At 50.1% G+C, this 9,106-nt stretch overlaps 1 pseudogene; it reads left to right on the top strand.

The window, feature by feature from the left end:
• Positions 1 to 6,524: 6,524 nt before the first annotated feature.
• LOC144121045 (cullin-3 pseudogene) lies at positions 6,525 to 8,756 on the top strand (annotated as a pseudogene).
• The last annotated feature ends 350 nt before the right edge of the window (positions 8,757 to 9,106 follow it).

The raw sequence follows: 9,106 nt of genomic DNA on the forward strand, positions 1-9,106 counted from the left end.
GATTGTGTAAGTAATGAGGAATATGTGCACCTTGAGACGTTTATTTATTTATTTATTTTTTATTTATTTAATTTGTAATGGGACCGACGGCAGCAGTTCAAGCAGCGCAGCGAAGAGGTAGACGAAGGGCAGCTGAAATTTCGAGTGATGCCTGTAAGTGTGTCCATCGCTTCACTCTTCGGCCAACGCCCACCGACCTGTGCTTCTTATAAACACCTTTATTCTTCGTGGGTGTGTCTCGGTTCCCGTCCCGCTCCTCATCCTGAACTTCAAAGCGGAACGCTTCTCGTCCTAACCACCATGCCGCAAGGTCCAAGCGAACCATCGCAGCCCATTCCTACCACCTTCCCCTGTTCCGGCTTGCCGCGCCAGCGTGACCACTCTTTAGTGGCACCGACGACCAAGACGTCCACGATCGGCTGTCCTATTACGAGCGCGTCAGCAGTTGCAATCTGTGGGACGATTGCGTTAGACTGAGCAACGTCCACTTCTACCTCACGGACGTTGCCAATCTACGGTTTCGCAACCATGAAGCCGACCTTCCCACCTGGTCCTCCTTTAAGACGACCTTCGCCGACGTTTTCGGCCGCCGCGCCGTCCGGAAACTTCGCGCCGAGCAACGTCTTCGTGCTCTAGCTCAGCTACCGCCAGAGGCATTCACTAGTTATATCGAGGATATCGTTGCTTATGGAAGCTTGTCAACCCGTCCATGACGGAAACTGATAAAATCAACCGCATCCTTAAAGGGATCGCCGATTACGCATTTCAGATGCTCCTGGCGAATAACCCCAGCTCCGTCGCTAAGTTATCCAGCTGTACCAAAGTTACGACGAGCTCCGAAAGCAACGTGTAACTACGCGGCAGTCCGGCGCGTCTGCAGAGGGTCTCGATGGCTTGGCCCTTGGTGGCTCGTCTTCTGAGAAGTCCCAGTTTATGCAGCACGTCAAAGACTTCGTTCGCGAAGAAGTCGCTCGGCAGCTTTCTCTGCTACATCACATTCTCGACCTCCTCTGCCCTACTCCCGACCGGGCAGCATCACTCACGCTCACTATGCGCCGTGCTATTAACCTTCACTGCCCACCTGTTGTCCAATTTCCTCAGGCGTTCTGCGCATAGTATTTTACTCTGAGCTTCCCGTGCTTCGAACGATGCCCAGCCCATGTCCCCCTGTACTGCCTCGTTTGTGGTTTTTCCGTAGGCATCTAGTGCTAATCTTTTATTGTAGAAAGCTACGCGCCACCTGGTGGCAGCCATGGGAACTGAAAGCACTTGTCCCGAATTTCTGCTAAGGTGACAGCGGTGTGTTGTGCTGTGGAGCACGGCGGCGCACCCGTAACACCGGCCGCGATGCTCAATATCATGGAGGAAGGGACGAATTTAGGAGAGGCCGTAACGTCATTTTTTTTAGCGAGACGTGAGTGCTCCCCTCGCTGGTTGTAAGCAGTCTCAGCGGGCTTGCGCATGCGCAGCAGACAGTCTCGCGTCTCCAGAACTGACAGAGGCGCCGATGATGCAGACCACGCCGCTGCGCCCAACGTTATCTATTGCCATCGGCCAAAGACTCCCAATGGTCCTTGCGAAAGCACGCGTCTCCCGGAACACTTTTCGTCACACTGCTCGGATAGCACGGGTCCATCCTATGTTTTCCTTCCTCCATGCTCAACACAGTTCCCATTGGAGCAGGCGCGGCCGAAAAAAAATATGTTGTGTTGCTTGCTGCGTGCTCCCTGTTTCGCGTCTCCGTTAGTGGTAGAAAACTCCGGTTATAGCTCCGATTTCTACTACTTTGGCGCGCCTGGCGACTGAAAGAGAACAAATGTTTCCCGTACAAAAATATCCTGTGGCCAGCTATATTCAATTCGCCCAAATAGCTATAACCTTTCCTGGGCGTCTTTGACTGTAGTTTCAGGTGGATATACTTATCTATTGACAGCTAAAGGCACTTGTATGGGTCGGAAAATATAGCTCTAGTGGCATAGATATTTCAACAGCCAGCACTAAGGAGTGCTTTGGGTATGTAGTCCTTGTTATGTCCTAGTTATGCAGTCCTAGTTACGCAGTCCTAGTTATATTTTACGTCTAACAGTAGCCAAGCCACGTAAGATACACCTCGACTTTCCGGCATTCCCACGGCGGATGAGGTGCCCCACGGAGGACGTAAAGAATTCTTCCTCCGTGAAGTGCCCTTTTAAGGAACTCGCATCGATGGTAGCACCAGCTTTCCGCGTATGTGATATTTGGAAACTCTATGGGCAGGACAACGGTGCTTATAAAAAAAAAACCACCTCTTGTCACCGCTTCCCGCAGCGACGGTGGCGCTTGCGTCGTTGGCATTAAATGGGCACTAAAGAGGAATCTGAACTCGTCTTTTAACGCGGGAACTCGATCTACACGTTCCGGGCAATCTTAGAAACTTCGAATTATTGTGCTGTGCGGCCGATTGGCCTAATTAAATCGGAATAAACGCCCCGGCTTCCGCCTTTTTTTTTTTTTTAACTCAACGCGGTAGGTAGGCGAAGTCAACCAACGCGTCAAACAGTTCCGTGGCGGCTTGCCGCTCTGCCATCGTCGGAGTGACAAGTAAATCAAAGAGTCCTCGTGTACTTTTATTTCCGTGGACTTAATTTGCGGCTATATTGCCTGTGACTGAAACTGTCTATTCACTGAAACCTAAAAAGCAGAATAAAAGCGAAAGCGAAGCCGCCACTGGACTGGCTGAAAGGCGCTCCACTTGTTTGTTGTCTGACTCCTCCTACCTACCGCGTTGAGTTCAAAAAAAGGCGACAGTCGGGACATTAATCCAATTTAATTAGGGAAATCGGCCGCACGGGGCAATAATTCGAAGTTTCTATGAATGCCCGGAACGTGTAGATAGAGTTCCCGCGGTAAAAAGACGAGTTCAGATTCCTCTTTAGTGCACCTTTAAGGAGGCTGGCCCGGTGCAGCTTCATCGCTGAGCAAGCGCGTGCAAGAGTTGGTCACTGACTTCGCACATTTGGGTGCACGCCGCGAGGTTTCGTTCATCTCTTGACGCGCCTGTTCGCACTGCGCCATCCGTAACTGAAAGGTGCATATTTGCATGCCCTCGTCAGCGCATGCTATAGGCTTACGGCGTATTCCAAACGGGGATCCGGAGCTAGTTTTCTTGCTGCGCGAAACAGAAGAGCTGGTTTCAATGGCCAGATTTGGATTCAGATCCTGAATTCTGACTGGACCGCGACGGTGTGGTCCCTTTATAGGCATCTCGCTGCTTCGCGGGTTCAAAGAGATTCTCCGGATCGCCCTTTGGAATTCGCCGTTAGTTTCTGAGGGATGGTTCAAATATACGGCGGCCACGCAGGCCGCCAAGTTATAATTCCCATCCAATAGCGGTCGCAGTAGGCCGACTGACATGGAATGCCCTTTGATTTGAGTTGAACGCCTCCATACGTTTATGCAACGGGTTCAAATCTCGTTGCGGCATAGTTAATTTAGTAATTTGTTTCATGCGTAGCTTTCTTGACTAGTGCAAGCAGCCGTAACTCGCACGAGACAACACAGGGTCCAAGAGTGGAATTAGCCGGGCCAGTTGGTACATGACACACAAATAACAGCGCGACAGACGGGACAATAAGGAAGAGACACAAACACGAGCGCCACAAACACGATCGGCAGAAACAGCGCTCGTGTTTGTGTCTTTCTTATTGTCCCGTCGGTCGCGCTGTTATTTATGTGCAATACAGGGTGTTTCACCTCAGACTTTACACGATTTAGCCGCCATGGTGGCTCAGTGGTTATGGCGCTTGGCTACTGACCCGAAAGGCGGCGGATCGATCGCAGTGGCAGTCGCATTTCGATGGGGGCGAAATGCTAGAGGCCCGTGTACTGTGAGATGTAACTGCACGTTAGGTGATAGAAATTTCCGGAGCCCTTCACTACGGCGTCCGTCATAGCCTGAGTCGCTTTGGGACGTTAAGACTCCATAAATCATCAAAGCCAAACTTACTCTATCTAAACCGCAGCAGTGGCCTAGTGGTTTGAGCATACGCCTCGCATGCGGGAGGTACAGGGTTGGATCCCCAGTGCCGCCGGGTACAAACCAGTGATACAACGGGTACAAACTTTCCCCTGACCTGGTGCTCGGCTTCTTGAGGGTGAAATGCTTGGGAAATGGGTCTTTGACTCCACCGTGAGTAGAAGAAAATACCTTGTGCCATGGCGCTCTTTGGCCAAAGCTGCCCTATAGCTCCATAAAAATCCATCATCATCACCATCATCTTTACGCTATCTAAACCCATTACACTATCGCGGCATACCCTGAAGGCGGAGCTTAAGTTTTTTCTCCAATTTTTGTCATCGAAGATGTGTATGAGGCTAGAAACCCAATAAACAAAGATTATTATTGCGAAGGACAAAATCTCTCTACATGATTAGGTCGAAGGACACGTTGCCCTCTTTTTCGCGAATTAGAATTTACTGCGTAGGCAAGCTAAGAGAAAAGAGCAACCCATCAGCTATATGTAGAGTGAAAAATGCTTATGAAACAAACAGATGGCAAGCAGCTGTAGTGCTCTCTCAGAAAATGCTGCGAGTTGACAGCCCACATTAATGTGTACTATCGGCCGCAAAAGTTTACCGGATGAGAGCGTGCGAGAAAAAAAAATATTTCGATGCAGTCACGTAAGCCAATGGTCTGACATGTGTGAAGGTATGTGGGAACGTGCATGCTCCATCAGCTGGTAACTTTACCAAGCGGCTGGGTATCGAGGCAGGGCATCAGTAATTCTTTTCCCGAGAACTCGCACTCGGTAATTTTTAATGTCTGAATAACATAGGACTTGGAGAAACATTTTTCCAGCCAGGCATTACTTTGCGTAGGTTAAATATATATAATCTTTCTACTGTTGCCCCAAGTCTCACCCCAAAATTTTTGTTTTGTTTTGCCATGAATGTGCGTTGCATATATATGTACTATATATGTACTGGACCAGTAACTTGCCAAAAATCAGCAGCGAAAAGTCGCAGAAACATCCATAAGTGCGTACGAACACGAACGCATTACGTAACCCGTCATTTCCGGCGCCGAATCGTGGCCTCCTCATTCACATCGATGGCCGTAGCGGTAGCTTCCAAGACCCTGCATAAAACTAAGTGGAAGCTTCGTGACCGCTAAAAAGGTGTTCATGGACAGTAGTTTTAGGTCCAAAAAAAAAAAACAACAGCTCCAAATTACAGCGTGTAGTGAAAATGTGAGAGATCAAGCCTGCGAAAAGCAATCGTAAGGTCAAAGCACCGCGCCTTTTATTGAATATTAGTGCGCCTAAAGGGCTCAGCAACGATTCCTATAAATGGCTGTTCCCCACGCACTTACTCTCAAACACTAGCCAGAAAGTCTGATCGCAACCGTTTTTCTGTTCTTTGATTGTTTTGTGGTGAGCATACTGCTGCTTCTTTTTGTCTGCTGTTAGCTGCTTTGTGCAAATTGATCTGTTCGACAGGTGACATTGTCGCAGAATGAAAAATAAAGTTAATCCGGATTGCAGGTTCAGATACTAGCAAAACCGTCTCCTGCGTGTATGTGATCGTCTCTTGCTCTTGTTGTTGTCCTCAAGAAGCTAATGGTTTGGTTTAGTTTCTTTTATGGGGATTTAACGTCCCGAAGCTACTAAGGCTATGAGAGGCACCGTAATGAAAGGCTTCTGAGATTTCGACCAACGGGGTTCTTTAACGCATCGCACAGTACACGGACCTCTAGAAATTCGCCTCCATGTAAATGCAACCACCACGGCCGGGATCGAACCGGCGCCTTTCTGGTCAGCAACCGAGCGCCATAGCCACTCAGCCACCGCGGCGGCTTAGAAGCTAATGACACGTTGTTGTTGTTGTTGTTGGCCTCATAAAATGGCATACACCCACAAGGGACATCCTAGTGCGAGTGCGCATCATCGTCGTCTTCAACGCCGCATGCACAGCCTGGTGCGAGAGCTCCGTCCCGCGGCATTGCCCTCTCATCGCCGTCTTCTATGCAGCACTAATCCAGATGTTCAGACCCGAGCAAAAAAACCATTTGCTTTTCCGCTAAAAAAAAGGACATAAAACTGAATCAGTCATCATGTGCGTACCTCATTTTAGTCATTCAAGCATGAAAAATTCGTAAAATCAGCTGGCAAACAAAAGCCCGTGCTTTCGCTCTGAATCGAATGTTGTAAACATAATCTGTGAATTTTTCACCAATAAACCACTCATCCCGCCACTATGAGATCTCCATTAAATATGTAACGTTAATTGAAACTGTTTGGCAGTAATGCAGCCGAGTTTCATATGTTTAGATTACTGGAATTAATTTGTGTTTCATAACTACGTCCGCATTGGAAGAGTACCTCGACGTTCTTGTGCACGTGCACGCGCATGCGAAACAGTCATACCGGAAGAGAAAGAAGTGCCGATGGCTCGAGCAGAGCTGTAAACAGCGAAAAGAACGTGAAGCGGCGGACGCCATAGCCTCAGTCCCAGAGAAGAAAAAATCCAAGAAGGTGTGGGTATCGATGTTTCGCCGTCCGGGGGAAGATGACATCCCCGATAACGTCTGGCAGCCCTTGTGGAACGCCATACAAGGTATCCAGGCGAACGGCTCGGATGGTGAGCGATTCAACGAGCTGTACCGCAGAGCCTACGCCATGGTGTTCCACGGACAAGGGGCGACACTCTACGGCGGCCTGCGCGAAGCGGTAGTTGAGGAACTGGTGAACAACGTGCGGCCAAGGATCGTGGCCTCCGCTCAAGACACCTTCCTGCAAACACTAAACAGCGCTTGGAACGAACATCAGGCCAAGATGAAAGTGATAGACCACATTTCCTTGCATATGGACTCCGTGTACGTACCGCAGAACGAAGAGCATAGTGTGTACAGCTTGGGCAGGGTTATTTTCCGGGACGAAGTAGCCCGCCACGTTGACATACGGGATAAGCTTCGTGATGGACTGCTTCACATGATAAACCGCGAGCGCATGGGCGAGAACGTCGACAGGGTGCTGATCAAGGACACTTGTGAGATGCTGGGAAAGCTTGGTATTGATAATTCAGTCTACGAGCAAGACTTCGAGCGCCCATTTCTGGCGCAGACCGCACGTTTCTACGCCCTGGAAAGTGAGAAGCACCTTGCTAAAATGACGGCGATCGCCTACGTCGACATGGCGGAGCAGCGTATCAGCGAAGAGGTGGAGCTGGCAAAGGAGTGCCTGAGTGTTTCCACCCAACGCCTCATCAGACATGTGGTCTACGAGGAGCTGGTCGCAAACCATGTCAAGAAAATCGTGGATATGGAAGGCTCGGGAGTTGTACACATGCTGGTACACAAACAGGTGGAGGAACTAGCTCGCATGTTTCGTCTGCTTAGTCACACGAAGAACGGCCTGGAAACATTTTTAGATCGTGCGAACACGTACGTGCGGGAGCTTGGCAGGTCAATTATGACGGAGGACGGTGACGAGACAGACTCACTCTGTATTGTAAAGAAGCTTCTGGATCTTAAGGACCAATTTGACCACCTACTGCACAGCTCTTTCAATGGCGAGCGCCTGGTGAAGCAGATGATCGATGCCAACTTCGAGTACTTCCTCAGCCTCAACCGTAAGTCGCCCGAGCATCTGGCCTTGTTTGTAGATGACATACTGAGTAACAGCATAAAAGAAATGACTCGCCACCAGCGAGAGCAGCTCCTCGACAAAACGGTCGCGATCTTCCGGTTCCTGAAATACAAAGACCTTTTCGAGAGCTACTACAGGGAGCACCTATGCAAGTGGCTGCTACTTAACGAAGGCGTTTCAGAGGATGCCGAAAAAAGCATGATCTTCAAACTCAAGGCTCAGTGCGGCCGCATGTTCACGTCAAAACTTGAGGCCGTGCTCAACGACGTCGCTATCTCCAATACCATGACAGCGCAGTTTAAGACCATCTTGGCTTCATGTGAAATCGACTTGCATGAATTAGACCTGAATGTACGCCTGTTGACCAAGGGCTCTTGGCCTGTTCCAGCCGTTACGCAGCAAATCAAGATTCCTGCTGCCCCCCGTGGTGTTTTTGAGACATTCAGGCTGTTCTACATGGCGAAGCACAAGGCCCGGAAGCTGACTCTGCAGCCACAGTTTGGCTCGGCGGAACTGAGTGTGTTCAACGAGGACAACGAGCTGTCCATGTATTCTGCGTCCCCACATCGTTCCAGTGACGCGCACACGTACACCATCTTGGTATCCACGTGCCAAATGTGCGTTTTGATGCTGTTCAATGACCTCGAGAGGATCCCGTTCGAGGACATAGCCTACAAGACTGGCATTCCCGAGGAGGACTTGGTGAACGTGCTTCTGTCGTTGTCAGCAGGAAAATCCAACGAGAGGGTGCTCGTCAAGGAACCCGAGGCAAATGACATCAAACGAGGCCAGGTCTTTGCAGTGAATCACTCTTTCGCTCCTAAATCTCGCCAGGTGAAGATCGTGTTGCTCGCCGCCCAGAGGAAGAACGAGGCGAATAGGAACGAGGCGGTGGCAGGAAACGTGATCAGTGGAGAACTAAGGTTTCAATTGGACGCCGCCATTGTGCGAGTGATGAAGAAACACCGGAAGCTCTCCTACAACGAGCTCGTCCCTGAGGTTATCAGCTTGCTGCGCATAGGGTTCATCCCTAGCCCCCATGAGATCAAGAAAAGGATCGAGGCCATGGAGAAACGAGAGTACATAAAGAGGGCTCTCGATGACGAGGACGTGTACACCTACGTGCCATGAAAGGGCGAGCGGCGCTCGTAGCGCGAACTGGTCTCCGTCTTCAAGCAAAATCTCCTTCGAAAAATAAATTCCCCAGGTTTGCGCCACAGCCTTTTATATTTCCTTGTAGCTGCTGGGTGGACGCCGCCGCAGTGGCTCAGTGGTTATGGCGCTCGGCTGCTGACCTGAAAGACGCGGGTTCGATCCCGGCCGCGGCGGTCGAATTTCAATGGAGGCGAAATTCTAGAGGCCCGTTTACTGTGTGATGAGAGTGCACGTAAAGAACCCCAGGTGGTCGAAATTTTCGGAGCCCATCACTACGGCGTCCCTCATAGCCCGAATCGCTTTGGGATGTTAGACCCCCATAAACC

This window comes from Amblyomma americanum, chromosome 1 (genome assembly GCF_052857255.1).
Source record: "Amblyomma americanum isolate KBUSLIRL-KWMA chromosome 1, ASM5285725v1, whole genome shotgun sequence".
NCBI classification, from domain to species: Eukaryota; Metazoa; Arthropoda; class Arachnida; order Ixodida; family Ixodidae; genus Amblyomma; species Amblyomma americanum.